This window comes from Vicugna pacos, unplaced genomic scaffold (assembly GCF_048564905.1).
Source record: "Vicugna pacos unplaced genomic scaffold, VicPac4 scaffold_20, whole genome shotgun sequence".
Classification (NCBI taxonomy): domain Eukaryota; kingdom Metazoa; phylum Chordata; class Mammalia; order Artiodactyla; family Camelidae; genus Vicugna; species Vicugna pacos.
Genome location: NW_027328741.1, coordinates 31,169,125 through 31,186,720, shown reverse-complemented (window position 1 = coordinate 31,186,720; position 17,596 = coordinate 31,169,125). Strand labels below are relative to the sequence as shown.

Below are 17,596 nucleotides of genomic sequence, written 5' to 3'. Positions count from 1 at the left end.
CTTAGCCTGTACAGGCTGCGTTAGTCAAATGCAGACCATCAAGGAAAGTCTTGAATATCTGTCTCAGAGGCTGTGCATCATAGAGGAGGGCATGCACCTGTGGCTTACAGCAGTGAGGTGAGAGGACCTCAGGGTTCTGAAAAGACCTGAGTGTCAAAGCCATGTTTCATGTGTCTGGGGTTTTTGTCTTCAGTAATTATGCTGAAAGCCATATCTAGGATCTCAGTGGAAACTTAAACTTTTAAAGTACTGTATGCACAGTTAGATATTTGTCACCTGAAATTTATTATAAAGTAACAGCAAAATCTTTTTTTAATAGAGTTTATTTTGGATTTATTTTAAAATAACATACACATGTTAAAAAAAATTTAAGCAATGCAAAAGTATATAGTGAAAATTCTGCCTTCCCATCTTTTGACCCCTATCTTCCATTCTCTTCAGAGGTAGTGCTGTCAGTTGCTTATATTCTTTCTGACACATGCAGTAGGTCTTCATTGCATTGTGAATTTGGATTATACATAGTTTTAACCAATTCTCTAGTCCCTAGTTCTTTCTCTCCTGTACCCTCCTTTGGTCACCGTAGAGAGGCAGTGTAGTGTCGTGAGTTAAGAGCGCAGCTCCTGGAGCCATGCTGCCAAGAATCAAATCCTGGCTCTGACATCTGTTAGTTGAATAACCAAAGGCAAGTCACTTAACTCTCTTGTCACAGTTTTCTTATGAGTAAATGAGAAAAATAATGGTTTCTACCTTAGGGTCATTTTAAGATTTAAATGAATTAACTTTGTGAGTGCCTTAGACAGGGTGAGCATCAACAAAAATGTATAGTTCTATTTGACATTTGGTTTTAATTTTCAGTTCTTAGTAAGCAGTCAAGTTCCATCTTGATCACAAGCACACTTACTGAATTTCATACTACATACTAAAACAATTTTTCTGTAAGCTCTTAAGAAAAATCTAAATCTCAATGAATTTTGGTTTGATATGTGTTAAGTCTTTTCTGATCTCCCCATAATCCTACATAACTGTTTTAGAGACATAAAGTTTATGTTTACAAAGTATACATATTCTTTCCATCATTTTACCATCAGAATTACAAGTATTTCTGAATAACAATAATATGCTAAATATGTCACATGAGTTATGTAACTACAAGGATATTTTTAGTTGTCATTCATTTTTATATCTGCATTTGTTTCAAGATTAGTAGTTAAATTAACAAACCATTTCCTCCTCCATATACAGAATTGCCTCACTCTTTTGAATGATGCGGATCGTAGATTGGAATATCTGAAAATCCAGGATGAGCAGCACCTGGTAATTGAAGGTACAATTGAAGGGGAAGAATTTAAAGGTTTAGTTACTCACTGATAATCCATTTTATAATTTTTCCAATTATTATTAGATCATTATATTCTTCATGGTAATGAAAACCATGAAACCTTTATGTGATCCTATTGTAATACTATTTAAATTGCTTGAAAAGATAAATATGTCTACATTGACTGGCTGGAAATGGTGGGAACAGGAGTTAAAGACAGGTGAATTCATTTATAAATTCACAAAGCTTTTTAAAAATTTCAAGCTGCCTCTAAGTTAAAGAGACTAGCAAGGAGGGTATAGCTCAGTGATAGAGCACATGCACACACACCCCTACCCCTAACCTTCCCCCACAAAAAATAAGGAGAGTAAATTTGTTGCATAGTTAATGGTGCAGGCTTTCATTAGTCAACACTGATCACTCACCAACAGAACTTAACTTGTATAAGCACAGATTTACACACTGGCATGCACATGTCACTGAAAACCTGGTGTGTCTTTTCTTATCATGATTCATGAAATACTGCTAACAGCCTTTGTATTAAAATGAATAATTACTCTGGCATGTGTCACAAGGTAAGAAAAAATTGTAATAGTTCTAATGTACTAAATTTAAGAGCTTTAATTAGTCCTATAGATGGTTGAGTATAAATTTTTAAAATATTTTCAAAAAAATTTAATGGAGGTATACTAGGGGTTGAACCCAGGACCTGCATGCTAAGCATGCGCTCTACCACTGAGCTGTACCCTCCATCATTTAAGTATTTTACTTAAGGTATGTAACTGATGTATTAGCTTACTAATTAATTCTTATCAATGACTATAAAGTCTCCAGTATAAACAATTGAAATGGTTTCAGAGTCAGTTACTAAAATTAACTTGTTTTTTTCTCTAGTTTCTGGTTTAGAAATAAGAACTTTGTTTTTAAAAGTAATTGAGTGGATGTGATTTGAATGGATAAGAAATTAACACTTTGCTATCTCTGTCTTTCCAGTTTGAAATAAAGATATGAGTTGGCCTGAGGAAATGTCCTTTATAGCAAACAGTAGTAAAATAGATAGACACAAGGGTAAGTCTCCAGTGTATTCTTTTTAAAGAAATTATCTTAAAGTCATTCTTTTATTTTTTTTTTCCTTTTCTCACTATTGAGGTGTTAACAACTTGTGGCTTTCTGGATCAAATGTGATTAGGCCTCCTCTTTTCTTTTTCCTGAAGCATCAAATTTCTTTTTAACCTTGCAACAAAATAAGTATACATTTTTTTAAAGATACAATACTAGAAGAGAATTGTTTGAATTTTACAAAACTGTTATAACAGCTAGAATCATTGCTGCTTCTTGATTACAAATAAGCATAGATATTATGACTGCCAATGATGCTCCATGAAAAACATCTACTTTAGCCTTGCAAGACCAGATAGAGAAATGTTAGCTCCATTTAGCTGATTGGAAGAGTTATAAAAATCATTGCACTGAATACAGCTAACTGGTTTAAAACATTTAGCTACAAGTAGCATCAGTTCTCATATTGTTTGTTCCAGTTCTGAAAGAAAAGGGAGCCAAGGGTCTGAGTAACCTGGGAAACACATGCTTCATGGATTCAAGCATCCAGTGTATTAGTTCATACAGCCACTGACACAGTATTTTCTCTCAGGGAGACGTCTTTATGAACTCAACAGGTAATTTTCTTGAGTCATTGACTTCTCAACTGTTGCAACTTTGTTATAAACCCAGTATTACCTAAATCTCCTCTTTCTTCACCCTGGGAGAGAAAAGTCTTAATCTTATTGGCTCTATTTAGCATGAAGTAAGGACCAAGAGTTACTACTCTCATTTTGAAAAGATATTTTGATGTGAGAAAACAGATGCTAGGTATTTTTCTGCCCATGTGATTGTAATTTAAAAATCTTTGGCAACAAATTTTCTTCTCAAACTTCTAGGACAAATCCCATTGGTATGAAGGGGCATATGGCTAAATGCTATGGGGATTTAATACAGGAGCTTTGGAGTGGAACTCAAAAGAATGTCACCCCATGAAAGCTTCAGATGAGCATGTTAAAGTAATATAAAGGTATTTAAGTCCTAGATGGTTAAGTAATTATTTTTCTCTACATGTTTTTTATAGTTCACTTTTTAGTTTTAATTTAATGTTTTTGGGTCCTTCACAAGGCATAAACTGGATGCCAGATAATTTTACTTGTTCACATATATGCAAAATACTGCTACAGATGTAGTGGGTAGGAAAAGATCAAAAGTACAGTCTAAATTTAGAATGCCATTGACTTTACTAATTTGTCAAGTGTCTTGTATATACAGGAAACCTTCCTTTCTTAGTCCTTCACTATTACAGTGTTCTAACTGTAAGGTAGACCTCTGAGTCTAATTAATGATTCTCAATCCATTTTCAACATTACTAAGATAATTTTATCTATAGGGTAAAATGTAGCAGAAATAAAGAATGTAATTAATGGATAGAAATTTGACATCAGTATCATATATGGTGACTTTTAGTGAAATGAGCATTATTCTTTATCTTTAAAAGCAAGACAAAAGCTTTTTGGGTCAAAAATTAATAATCATAATAGGTTAAAATTGATTACTTACAACTTACCAGCCACTATTCTAATTACTTTATGTGTATTAACTAATTTAATCTTCTAAATGACCCTATAATATAAAGTAGTGTTATTATCTTCACCATGTGGCTCAGGAAGCAGGCTTTTAGCAGTTTAAATAGCTTGTCCAAAGCTACAAGCTAGTATAAGTCCTCACAGGTAAACACAAGGCTATCTTGCCTCTAATAATAAAAGTTAGGATGCAACAAGACCAGAAAAGCTAACTGTAAAAGAAATACTATAAGGGAATCTTTCGGTGTGAGAAAATGCTATTTTAATATTTCTGTCTTAAGTAGCATCTGTGTACCTAAAGAATTGTTTGCTCACATGATACTAAACTGGAACCCAGTATTGGCCATGATACTTTTTAGGGGGAGAAGAGGGGTCATCTGAGATTAAGATTAGAAAGAGTTCATGATTATCCAAAATATGTTTGCTGAAATAGACACAGACTAAATACTATACTATTTACCTTCTTCTAATGCTCGGATTGAATTATGGGCATGTTCATTCTAAATTTTATAGATACATAGATATATACATATATAGAGAGAGATATAGAGATAGCAAGTAATGAGTTTGATTCCTCTTATATTTATAATGGACCATAGCAACATATGCTCCCCGATTTAATGGGTTCCAGCAACAGGACTCCCAGGAACTTCTGGCTTTTCTCTTGGGTGGTCTTCATGAAGATCTCATCTGAGTGCATGAGAAACCATATGTGGAGCTGAAGGGCAGTGATGGCCAACCAGACTGGGGTGTAGCTGCAGAGGTTTGTCAGTATGGAAGAAAAGTTAATTGTTTTCTGGGAAAAAGGCCATTTATGGTCAGTAGTAATCAGGTTTCTGGATGGTAAACAACAGGGAAAGAGAACTGATGACCTGCAGCTCGCTGGGATGTAGTGTTGGCTGTTCACATGGAGCAGATATCTGCATGCACATTCAGTACATTCCAAGTTCTAAGTAAGTGACCTTATCATTTACAAACTTGGTTTGTAAAACTCTCTGTAATGCATCCATTTTACAAAGAACATACTTTATTCACATGATGTAAAAATATAGTATGACCAATTTTATTAGAAACAATATGAAATTTTATAAACAGTTTATACGCAATATTGGCAAAGTAAGCTGACAACCCATATCATTAGATTTCATCCTTTTCAAGGAAGGGATGAAAATTGTCACAAAGAACCACTTCAAAAATGTAGTTTTTCTCTCATTGTATTTTAACTTTGTAGTTTTTAATAAAAAACCTTTATGTCAGGAAAATACAAACTCCTTAGGAGTTACTATTACTTTTCTTGTACATCTTCTGAGGAGCTGGGCAGGCTACTTTGTTCCTGACTGTGAAATGTTAATTAAATGCCAGTTTGAAATGTTCCATGGAAAATCATGGCCAAAACTTAGCAATATGTCTTGTCTTTATATATTTTTTAAAAATCATGATTTTCTTCCATCTTGTCTAGTTAAAATCTTATTATGAGGATAGACCAGTAACCTAGATCTCTCTTGCTGTCCTGCCTCCTATTTCTAGTAATAAACTAGGAAACCCAGGCACTATGTAAAAGCTCAGGCCCATCAGAAATGTATGACACATTAATACACTTTCCCCCTTCTTCCTGCAGTGTTTATTGCCTTGGATGATGAAACAGTCACCTGTCAGGTGCCTCTGTGTGAAGATCTGAGATGTCTGCTGTCTGGTCCTGATCATCCTTATGCTGCCAACAATCCAAGATCTAAGTATTTTCTTGCCTGGGGAGCTGAGGCATTCACTTCCGGTCAGCATTACTAGGAGGTGGCAGGCTGTGATAACTTGATAATTGGGGTTTGTAATGATTCTCGGACAAGGAAGAATGACATGGTGGTTGACTTGGAGGGAATTTTTCTCCTTTTTTGTATCAAAGAGATCAGTGCTGTCTCTTTACCTCCTCCCCACCATTACCTCAGTATTTACCTCAATATGTCAAAAGGCCTCTCAGCCACATAGGGGTGCTCCTAGATTATGAAGGTGGTGTGGTGAGCTTTGTCAGTGTGGCCAGCAGTTCCCTCATTTGTAGTTTTCTCATGCTCATCTCCTCTGAAGCCTTTTCTTTGCTCGAGACACCCATGATTAGGGGCAAGTGAGAAATCTGACCACAGGCATCAGGAATGTCAATGACTGAGATCACTAAGTTAGTGCCTGCCTGATTTTCTTTAACTTCATCTTCCTTTGTGAAATGTATTGATTTTAAAGGGTTGATATGTTATTGTTTAAATTCCATTCTCTTTAAATAAAAATAATATCTCTTGAAACACTGTGTGATCTTTATTCTATGTCTTGGTATTTCACTTGATTTTGAGGGAGGCTGGAGGTAACAGAAGACCTGGGTGTGTTTCCCCAGCTTAATAGGTTAAGGCAAGAGCACAGGTTTCTTCTCAAGAGCAGACTTGGAATTCTCTTCTCCTTGTTGTGCATCTTATAAATTATGTTCCTTCATCAAGTCTCAGTTTTAAAATCTCCTTCATGGTATTATTGTTAACCTCTGGACTAAATGAGTCCATCTTGTTGTAGGGACTCAGCACACCTTACACTTCTCTTTTTTAAAACTCAGAGCCTACTATTGGCCTTTCCATGTAGTTGACTTATTAGAAGAAGGTTTATGTCTACATTATGTACAGATATATTCCAAAGAAATAGCAAAGACCTGCCTGCTGGAAATATATCTTGAGTAAATTAACACATGTACCAGGTCATGAATAAAAACATGCTGTATCACTGTTAAAAAGCTCGTTAAATGTAAGTGTAATCAGATGGGAAAAGGGGGGATAATATGTAACAGAAATGTGAATTAGGCCACTGCCATGTGATCCCCATCTACCTACGATCCGGCAGCATCTCTTCTGGGTATTTGAGAAACCACCACCAACTAGGAAAGGTACATGCACCCTAATGTTCACTGCAGTATGATTTCCTGTGCCCCTTTATCCGAAGTTAGGTGGGTATTTTTCCCTGTCCTGTGTTGCAGAGATATGTATTGAAGAACTCTGTGCAGAAATTGCTGGACAAAGCTACCTATGTTCATAAGATTAAATTCACATACTTCTTCAGGTGTGTGGGCTAATTCTCCCCAGGCAGTAGGCAAGAAAGGCCAGGACCTCTGAAAGGCGGACATAGAGCAGACTTGAGAAGAAAAGCAATACCAGCCATGGGGATTCAGAGACGCAGGTCCGAATCAGGCTTCCACACATCACCACGCCACCTGCGACAAAATCATCAGTTTACGTGGGTTTTTTTGCAAAAGTACAATTATAAGTGTATTTTTTAAATTGTATTTCCATTACATAAATACAACATGTAACCTTGTTCCATATTAGTATATATAATGTCTTTTCAGCCTCTACTAAATATTGCAATGTATGCATGTAACAGTTTCCTTGACCATTCAATTACTGACAATTTTTAGTAAGATTTTAATCTTATTTAAGAATACTTTTAGATTTATAGAACAGTTGCAAAGATAGTACCAAAAGGATATACTATTCACCAAGTTTTAATTTTCTTTAATGTTATTTTCTTGCATTTTCATGGTTGGTTTATCAAACCTAAGAACCCAGATTGTACATTCTACTCTCGACCTCCAGATATTATTCATATTTCACTTGTTTTTCTATTAATGTCCTATTTCTACTCCAGAATCCAATCCATATGCCACACTGCACAATTGTCATGTCTCCTTACTATCGTTTTGATCTTTCCATGTTTTTCATGAACTTCACAGTTTTGAGATGTACTGGTCAGGTATTCTGTAACCGTCCTTCAATTTTGAACTTTCTTATATTTTTATGACTGAATTGGGCTTATAAACTTTTGGGAGGAAGAGCACAGTGTTGAAGCACCCTACTCTTCACATCAAGTCATAATCCCCACATGACATCACTGGTGACATTAAACTTGATCACTTGGTCATGGACCTCTGTGCTAGATTTCTTCATTGAAAGTTCCATTTCACTTTCCCTACTTTATTCTGTGCACTCAAGTCACTAACTGCAGGCCACCCTCAAAGGAAAGTAGGTGAATATTTATGGTTTGGAATTTCTTCAATAATAAATTCAACAGAATTTTATAGGTTTACTAATAGTTAGCAGCTTTCAAAATGATTAGTAAATATCTTTTACATCCTTCTTTGTATTATATATTGGGTGGGTGATGGGCAGGAGAAGTCACCATGCTGGCCACAGGTGTTCTTACACCGAAATCTTGCTTTAAAATTCAAAAATTCATCAATTAATAAAATTAAGCACTTTCTTCATTACAGAATATATTTAAACAATACCTCAGGAAACAGATTTCCATGTTTTCAAATACACTTGTTACACACCTTAACTGATAAAATAACCTTTGCATCCTCTTTGGTAAGTTAAAAATAAAAGTCCTTCATTTTTCACAGAACTAGAATAAATCATAAAATTTATATGGAATCACAAAAGACCTAGAATTGGCAAAGTATTACTGAAGAAAAAGAAAGGCTGGAGGAATAACTCTCCCAGACTTCAGAAAATACTACAGAACTGCAGTAATCAAAACAGCATGGTACTGCTACAAAAACAGACATGTAGATCAATGGAACAAAACAGAGAGCCCAGGAGTGAATCCACAGACTTGGTCAATTGATCTTTGACAAAGGAGACAAGAACATACAATGGAATTAAGACAGTTTCTTCAGCAAATGGTGTTGGGAAAACTGGACAGCAGCATATGAATCAATGAAGTTATAATAATCCCTCACACCTTACACAAAAATGAACTCAAAATGGATCAAAGACTTAAACATAAGACAAGAGGCAATAAACCTCCTAGAAGAAAACATAGGCAAAATATTATCTCACATACATTTCAGCAATGTTCTCCTAGGACAGTCTACCAAAGCAATAGAAATAAAAGCAAGAATAAATATGTGGGACCTAATTAAACTTACAAGCTTTTGAACAGCAAAGGAAACCATAAAGAAAACAAAGTGACAACTTAGGGAATGGGAGAAAATATTTGCAGAAGATGAAACCAACAAGGGCTTGATCTCAAAAATATATAAACAGCTTCTATGACTTAGTAAGAAAAAAGAAAACCCAATCCATAAATGAGCAGAAGACCTAAACAAGCATTTCTCCAATGAAGACGTACAAATGACCAATAGGCACATGAAAAAGTGCTCAATATCACTAATTGTAACAGAAGTGCAAATCAAAACTAAAATGAGGTATCACCTCACACCAGTCAGAATGGCCATCATTCAAATGTCCATGAATGATAAATGTTGGGGAGGCTGTGGAGAAAAGGGAACCCTCCTACACTGCTGGTGGGAATGCAGTTTGGTGCAGCCATTGTGGAAAACAGTATGGAGATTCCTCAAAAGACTAAAAATAGACTTACTATATGACCCAGCAATCCCACTCCTGGGCATATATCCAGAAGGAACCCTAATTCAAAAAGACACTTGCACCCCAATGTTCACAGGAGTACTATTTGCAATAGCCAAGACATGGAAACAGCCTAAATGTCCATCAACAGATGACTGGGTAAAGAAGTTGTGGTACAGATATGCAATGAAATACTATTCAGCCATAAAAATGACAACATAATGTCAGTTGCAGCAACATGGATATCCCTGGAGAATGTCACTCTAAGTGAAGTTAAGCCAGAAAAAGAAAGAAAACTACCACATATCACTCATATGTGTAATCTAAAAAAAATAGAAGACAAATAAATATAAAACAGAAACAGACATAGAATACAAATTTGTCATTGCCAGTGGGAAGGGGAGTGGGAAGGGACAGACTAAGAGTTTGAGATTTGCAGATAATGACAAGTAAATATAGAATATATAAACAAGTTTACACCGTAGAGCACAGGGAAATTTATTCAAGATCTTCTGGTAGCTCATGGTGAAAAATAATATAAAAATGAATATATGTATACTCATGTATGACTGAAAAATTGTGCTGTAGACCAGAAATTGACACAACATTGTAAACTGACTATAACTCAATAAAAAAACTTAAAAAGCAATCATATTTTAAATGGCATTAGAAATAAATAAAACATTTAGGAATAAATTAAATTAAGTAGATAAAATATCCATACACCTAAAATGACAAAACGGTAATGAGCAAACTGAGAAAAACAGAAACAATGTTAACAGTTTCCATGGTTATGAATTTGAAGAATAATACTGAAAAATGTCTATACCACTCAAAGCTGTCTATAGATTCAATGCAATCTTTATCAAAACTCATATGACTTTTACACAGAAATAGCGAAAGCAATCCTAAAACTTGCATGGAACCACAAAACACCCCTAATGTCAAGTCAACCTGGTTAAGAACAAATCTAGACATATCACACTCCCTAATTTCAAATTTTATTACAAAGCTATAGTAATCAAAATGGTAGGTAATGGCGAAAAACAGAGACCAAGTCCAATGAAACAATCAGAGTTCAGAAATAAACCCATCCAAATGCAGTCAACAAATATTTCACAAGGGAGCCAAGAAGAAGTAATGGGGAAAATATAGTCTTTTCAATAAACTGCACGGGAAAAACTGGATAATGACCTACAGATGAACACAACTGGACCCTGTTCTTGCAGCACTCACAAAAGTTAACTCAAAGTGGACTGAAGGCTTAAATGTAAGACTTAAAACTGTAAAACTACTTGAAGAAAACATAAAGATAAAGCTCCTTAGTGTGGTTTTGGCAAATATCTTTTGGATATGACACCAAAGTTACAAGCAACAAAAGCAAAAATAAGCAACTGAAGCTACAGCAAACTTAAAAAAAAAATTCATAGCAAAATAAACAATCAGCAAATGTAGAAGCAGCTGCAGAACAGGAGAACATATACACAAACCATTTTTTCATTTTTTAACCAAAAAAACATTTTTGATAAACTATGTAAGTAACTCATAAAATACTAGCAATCAAATAAAAAATTCAAATTAAAAATGGGTTAAAGGACTTGAGTAGACTTTCTTTTCCCCAAAAAAAAAGACATACAAATCACCAACAGATATTGAAAATATACTAATCATCAGGGAAATGCAAACCCAAACCACAATGAAACAGCACATCACACCTATTAGAATGACCATTATAAAAAATAAAAAACAAATATTTGTAAGAATATGAAAAAAAGGTAACTCATGCACTTTTTGGGTGGAAATGTAAATTGGTACAGTCAAATGAAAGTAAGAGACTTAAAGTGGACTCCATCTTACACTATTCACAAAAATTAACTCACAATAGATTAAAGAGTCAACTGTATGACTTCAAACCATAAAACTCCTAAAAAATCATAAAGGAAATTCTCCTTGACCTTGGTCTTGGGAATAATGATTTTTTGGATATGACTCCACAGGACAGGCAACAAAAGCAAAAGCAAAAAGAAACAAGTGGGACTAAGTCAATGTAAAAATCTTTAGCATAGGAAAAAAATTGAAAAAATTAAAAGGCATCCCATGGAATGGGAGCAACTATTAGCGAACCATCTTTTGATGAATGGTAGTTACTCAAGTATATAAATAAATCATACAACTTAACAACCAAAAAAAAAATCTAAGTTAAAAATACTGGCTCTGAATAGACAAATTTTCCAAAGAAGACATACAAATGTACAACATGAAAAGCTGTTCAATGTCATTAATCATCAGGGGAATGCAAATCAAAACCACGAGACCATCTCTCACCTGTTACAATGGATATAGTCAAAAAAGACAAGTGATTACAAGTATTGGCAAGGATGTGGAGAAAAGAAAATCCTCGTGGATTGTTGGTAAAAATGTAAATTACCACACCCACTATGAAAAGCAGTTTGGAGGTTCTGCCAAAAATTAAAAGTAGTATTCAGCTGTCCCAGCACCATCTGTCAAAGAGACTGTCCTTTGGCCACTGAATGCGCTTTAGTCCCATCTCAAATATCCATTGACATTTTATACCTGTGTTTACTACTGGGTAGTCTGTTCTATTCCTTTGTTAGACTACGTGTGTATTTTAATACCAGCATCATGGTGTCTCATGACTATAGCACTATGATATAGTTTTAAAGCAGAAAGTGTGATGGCTCCCAGTTTATTCCTTCTCAGGCTTGCTTTGGTATTTGGGTCTTTTGTGGTCACATCAAAAAATTTTAAGATGGACTTCTATCTTTGAAAAATATTATTGGAATATTGATAGAAATTGCTCTGAACCTATAAATGCCTTTGGGTAGTATGGACATTTTAGCATTAATTCTTCTGGTCCATTAACCATACATCTGGTCCAGTATATCTTTCTACTTGTTTTGACTTCTTCAATTTTTTCCATAAGAGTCTAATTATAGGTTTTAAAGTACAAATTTTTCACTTCCTCAGTTAAGTTTATTTTTAAGTATTTTATTGGTTTTAAGGCTATTTTGAAAGGGGAAAGTCTAGTGCCTTCAACAAATGATGTTGGTTACACTGGAAAACCACATGCAGAAAAATGAAATTGGACAGCTATCTTCTACCACTCAGAAATATAACTTAAAATGGATTAAAGACTGAGAGGTAAGATCTGACACTACAAAACTCCTAGAGGAAAACATAGAGGAGAAGCTACTTAACACGGGCTTGGGCAATAATTTTGGGATATGACCCCAAAAACACAAGTCAGAAAAGCAAATATCAACAGGTGGGACTACATCAAACTAAAAAGCTCCTGCACAGCAAAAGTAACAATCAGCAAAATATAAAGCCTAATACAGAGTAGGGCAGAATCTCTGCAAATCATATATGGGATGAGGAGTTAATATCAAAGCATATGTGGACCTCATACAACACAATAGCAAAAAAAAAAAAAAAAAAAAAGCCAAACATCCAATATAAAAAATGGGCAGTAAAATTAAATCTATATTTTTCCAAAGACACCCAAATATACAAAAGGTACATGAAAAGGTGTGCAACATCACTAACAATTAGGTAAATGCAAATCGAAACTGGAATGAGATATCCCCTCCCTCCTGTCAGAATGATCATCAACAAGAAGACAAGAGACAAGTGCTGGCCAGGACGAGGACAAAAGGAAACCCCTGTGCACTGTCGGTGGGGATGTAACCTGGCTCAGCCATTATGGAAAAGCTACAGAGGTTACCCAAAACTTAAAGACAGAGCTACCATATGCTCCAGCAGTCCTCCTTCCTGGTGAGCATCTGAAGGAAGTGAAAACAGGGTATTGAAAAGATAGCTGCACTTGCATGTTTATTATAATGTTATTCACAACAGCCAAGATATGGAAATGACCTGAGTGTACAACAATGGATGAACAGATAAAGAAGAAGTAGCATTTATACAGAATGGAATATTATTCTGCATTGAGAAAAGGAAATTCTGCCATTTGTAATATTACAGATGGACATTGAGGGCTTTATGCTTGATGAACTAGACAGAGAAAGATAAATGTAAGATACCAGGTATACATGTAAAAAAACAAACAAACTCTTAGAAACAAAGTAGAATGGTGTTGGGGTGGAGGAACTGTGGAGACATTAAAGGGTACAAACTTGCAACCTGAAGATAAATAAGTCATGCAGATCAAATGCACAGCACAGTGATTACAGAAAACAGTGATGTATCAGTCTTCAAAGTTGCTGAGATACTATCTTGTGAATGTTCTTGTCATAAAAAATAAAGAAAATTATACTTGAGAGTCATGTGAGAGGTGTTAGTTAAAGCTGTTTGTGGTCACATTGCTGTATGTAAGTGGATCAAATCAACACACTGCAGACTGTGAAAGAAGAAAAAGTAGAACTGCATGATTTCACTTACACATGTAATCTAAAAAAGCCAAATTCACATAAACAGAGAACAGAGTGGTGGTTGTCAGGGCCTGGGAGTCAGGAAGTGAGAAGATGCTCAAAGAGCACAAATGTCCAGGTTTAAGATGAGTGAGTTCTGGGAAATCTCACGAACAGTACTGTGACTACAGCTAACAATGCTGTATTATTTATCTGAAAGTTGCTGAGAGCAGATCTCAAAAATTCTCACCACAAAAGGGAATTAGGTGAGTTTATGGAAGCAGCCTTACTATGAAAATCACTCACAACATATATGTGTATCAAGTCGCCACATTACTTACTGCTAGGGCTGTGTCCTGGGTCACTGTCTAAGAAGCATTTCACCGGAGATGTCTCTCAGGACTCAGACATCAGGTAGTCTGTTTCACTTCATGGGTGAACATATTCAAATGGCCTGTGTATAAAATAAAAATATAATGACTAATAGTTCATTGTGAATGGCTCCCAGAATGTGTTTTAAAATTTTTGTTCCCATGCTTACATTTCACACTACTGTAACAAAATCAAATATGAGCCATCACAAATGGCACATTAGAACAATGATAACAGAGTCCTGAACACAAAGATTCAATGTTTCTTTCTGGTGTTTTCTAATCAGAAGTGTTTTTAAAAATATTTGAACTCACCAGTTCCTAGGTGACAGCTGAAAGTGACAAAATCAGAGAACCCAAAATGGCAGATGATCCTGTATGTGATTATAGATGTTGCTACATTTTATGCCAGAAATTAATTATCTATTAGAAAGTTTCATTAAAAACTTGAAGCTCAAACCCTGGAATGCTTCCCAATTTTGTTAAACTCATGTTATTATAATGTCCGTGTCCATTTAGCTGATGAGGTAGGTGAAGATAAAAAGTGATCTGTTCCTCTGTGTTTAGTACAATTAAAATAACTAACAACAATTATACAATGCTTTGAAGAATTCAGGTTAGATCTGGAATACAGATGGAGATATGAAAATGCTTTTCCTTGCTCTATGCATGAGTAGTAGCCCATCATGTACAAATATGTCAGATGACAAGGTATCTTCATGTTAAAAAAAATACCATCACCACAAAGGAAAGCTTTACTGATTGTACTGAAAATAAAAGGAAAAAAATAGAATTGGAAAAAGATCATGTTGACATAAAAATGCTTATGGTCACAGATACTATAGAGGAGCAACTGTGGCAGATGTATGAAGATGTAGAAGCTATCACTCCTCCACTGAATATCATTACACCAAATTGTGACTTAATCATTTCATAAACTTGACAGACATTTCTGCTTCTATAATTTAAAATATAACCTTTAAAATACTGTATAATGAGAAGTGTGATATTCTAATATCTGTTCTAAGAAGTGAGTTAGACACACATAAGAATAGCCAATGCTCAGAAAGATCACATGCAATCAGTTACCACCCCATGCAAATTAATGGCATTTAGCAGATATTCATATATGTGTGCATACATAAAATGTGTATTGGTATATATATAAATCAAGTAGAACATTATATTATAATCTAATGTAAAATTGTATCAGCAAAAGCACTGTGCTGATATGTGTCTTGGTGTAAACAGATTACAATTTTTTATTGAGTTATCATAATGGGATAACATTGTGAACCAAGTAGAAATTGTAAAAAAAGTTATCCAAAAAAAAAAAAAACCTGACTACATGAAAAGATGCACAGTTACTATAAGGCCTCTTTCCTTATTTACTATCAGTGTCAGAAAGTCACTTGGAATAGGTTAGGAGAATTAAAAACTCTGACAAGACACAAGAATGCACTCTCTGTTAAAGAAAATAAACCAAAGGAAAAACCGAATGGACAGTTAAGATCCTACAGATAAAAATATCAATTTTATGGGAAATAGGCTTAAAATAAAAAATAAGGAGATTATAGTCTGTCACCTTTTGAATAAAGATATACATTAAGCTGAATACCTTCGTATTTTGCGCTTATGGAGAGAAAATGTATTTGCAATGAAAAAGCAGCTATTGTCCTGCCTTTTCAGTATTCTGAAGGTTTAGGTTTGAATATATTTCATCTTAAATGGTCTTAAGCACTATGCAGTGGTTGGTGTTTTTAAAAATACTACTGTGTTTGGAACTTCTGAAAGTGATTCAAAAAAATTTTAATTATTTTTTTTAATAATTTGGTAGTGGCCTGGATATTATTTTAACAAGACTACTCACCCTGGAATGCTGCAAGTTTTTTTCAATGAGTTTATATTTACACATATTTAAGATTGTCACTATATTTTGAGAAAATGTCAACCGTGGCAGTATTTTGACTTGAAAACGAGATAAGCTGAGAAGTATATTTTACGTATAAAATAAATGATTACATTCCTTTAAAGACAGGAAAGTAAAAGCATAATAAACTCTGACTTCGACACACTTAAAATATACAAGTTAACATAATGTGTTTTTACACACTTCTCTTTAACTCTTTCATTACTTTCTCAGCCCCTTTCTCATTACACCCGCATCCCCGCTCCTGACCCGCGCTGTACACACCTCCGATCACACGGGGGAGGGGGGACCCGGGCGGCGAGGACCAGGGGCGTGAACACCCCCGCGGCCCGGATGGACACGGACACTCACCCGCTCCCGGAGGGCGATGAGAATAGTCGAAGCGGGCCCGACAGCACACCCGTCACCTCCTGCCCGGCCGGGGTCCCAGCTCGGTCAGGTCCACACAAACCCCGGCAGGAAGCGGGCTCAGGCCGCGGGAAACCGGCATAACCTCAGACAGTGGGCGGGGAGCGTCCTTCTCCCGCAGACACGCGGGCCGCGCGGTCCCGGAACCGCCATGGCTGCCCCCGCTCCGTCCTGAGGAAAACAAGTTCCGCCCCCAGGGAAGACGCTGGCTGCTGACGCTGACTGCGCATGCGCACCACCACTTAAGACCTGCTGACTTCGCGCACCCCCTGTAGGCCCTCGAGGGCGGTGCAGGATACTCAGCACTCACTGTAGAACACGTGACCCCTCCCAGCTAAGATGTTAAATCACTGGAAATCTCAGTGCCCTGACCTCTTTGTTGATGGCACTGGTGATGCTGTCATCCAGCCATGCCTGCTCTCTTGCCTGGCACATGCCTCAGTCCTTGGAATCCCGCCTGAATCATATTCTGTTCTGGAGTAAGAACAGGTGCCCAAGAATCTCAAAATACCTGACTTAGAAGATGATCAGGAACCCAAACTCAAATCTGGCAACTGCCTGGGGTCTTCTGAGGAGTGTGGTTTTCTCAGAATCATCTGCCCTGTGTCAGGGGCAGACCAAGCCTCAGGTAGCTTAAAGGGGCTATCATGCAGACAATGTTTTGGACAGTCCTCAGTTCTGACCTGCATGATCTTGAGACGCTTTTGTAACTCCTAACACTCTGTCTTCTCATACCTATAGTGATGGTTATTGACGACTAACTGAGTTATGCTCTTACAATGCGCAGGTGCTATTGTTCCTCAGATAACATAATGTTTTGAACGGATCAACTCTTTATCACTCCCCTCTAATCAAATATATTTTTAAAGCACCAGTTCCTAAGGTGCTGGCAGCTTCTGCTCTGAGCTCCAGATCCTGATCCTGCCAGTGGTCTATGGTGATGCCAGTGTGTACATACCCTTCCTTGTGCACCGGTGTGGAAAGGAGACAGCCCATTCCCCTGCATGAGGCTGCAACATGCTGACACTCAAAGCAGGCACAATGAAGAATTAGCTAGAGTCCCCGGTACCAGCTGTCCCAGGTAGAAACATCACCTCCACCACAGTGTTTCTGTGCTCCTACCAGGCCTTCACTACTCCCAGCAGGCCATGCATGAGCAGTGTGACAGTG

At 36.3% G+C, this 17,596-nt stretch overlaps 2 long non-coding RNA genes across 2 annotated transcripts; one reads left to right on the top strand and one right to left on the bottom strand.

The window, feature by feature from the left end:
* Positions 1 to 1,072: 1,072 nt before the first annotated feature.
* LOC140694202 (uncharacterized) lies at positions 1,073 to 16,629 on the bottom strand. The gene is made up of 4 exons (XR_012069953.1): positions 16,370 to 16,629; positions 14,059 to 14,171; positions 7,016 to 7,174; positions 1,073 to 1,311 (listed from the first exon to the last, which is right to left on the bottom strand). It is a non-coding gene; the product is annotated as an uncharacterized lncRNA (long non-coding RNA).
* On the top strand, positions 1,202 to 3,386 carry LOC140694203 (uncharacterized). The gene is made up of 4 exons (XR_012069954.1): positions 1,202 to 1,324; positions 2,312 to 2,386; positions 2,857 to 2,994; positions 3,256 to 3,386. It is a non-coding gene; the product is annotated as an uncharacterized lncRNA (long non-coding RNA).
* Positions 16,630 to 17,596: the final 967 nt, after the last annotated feature.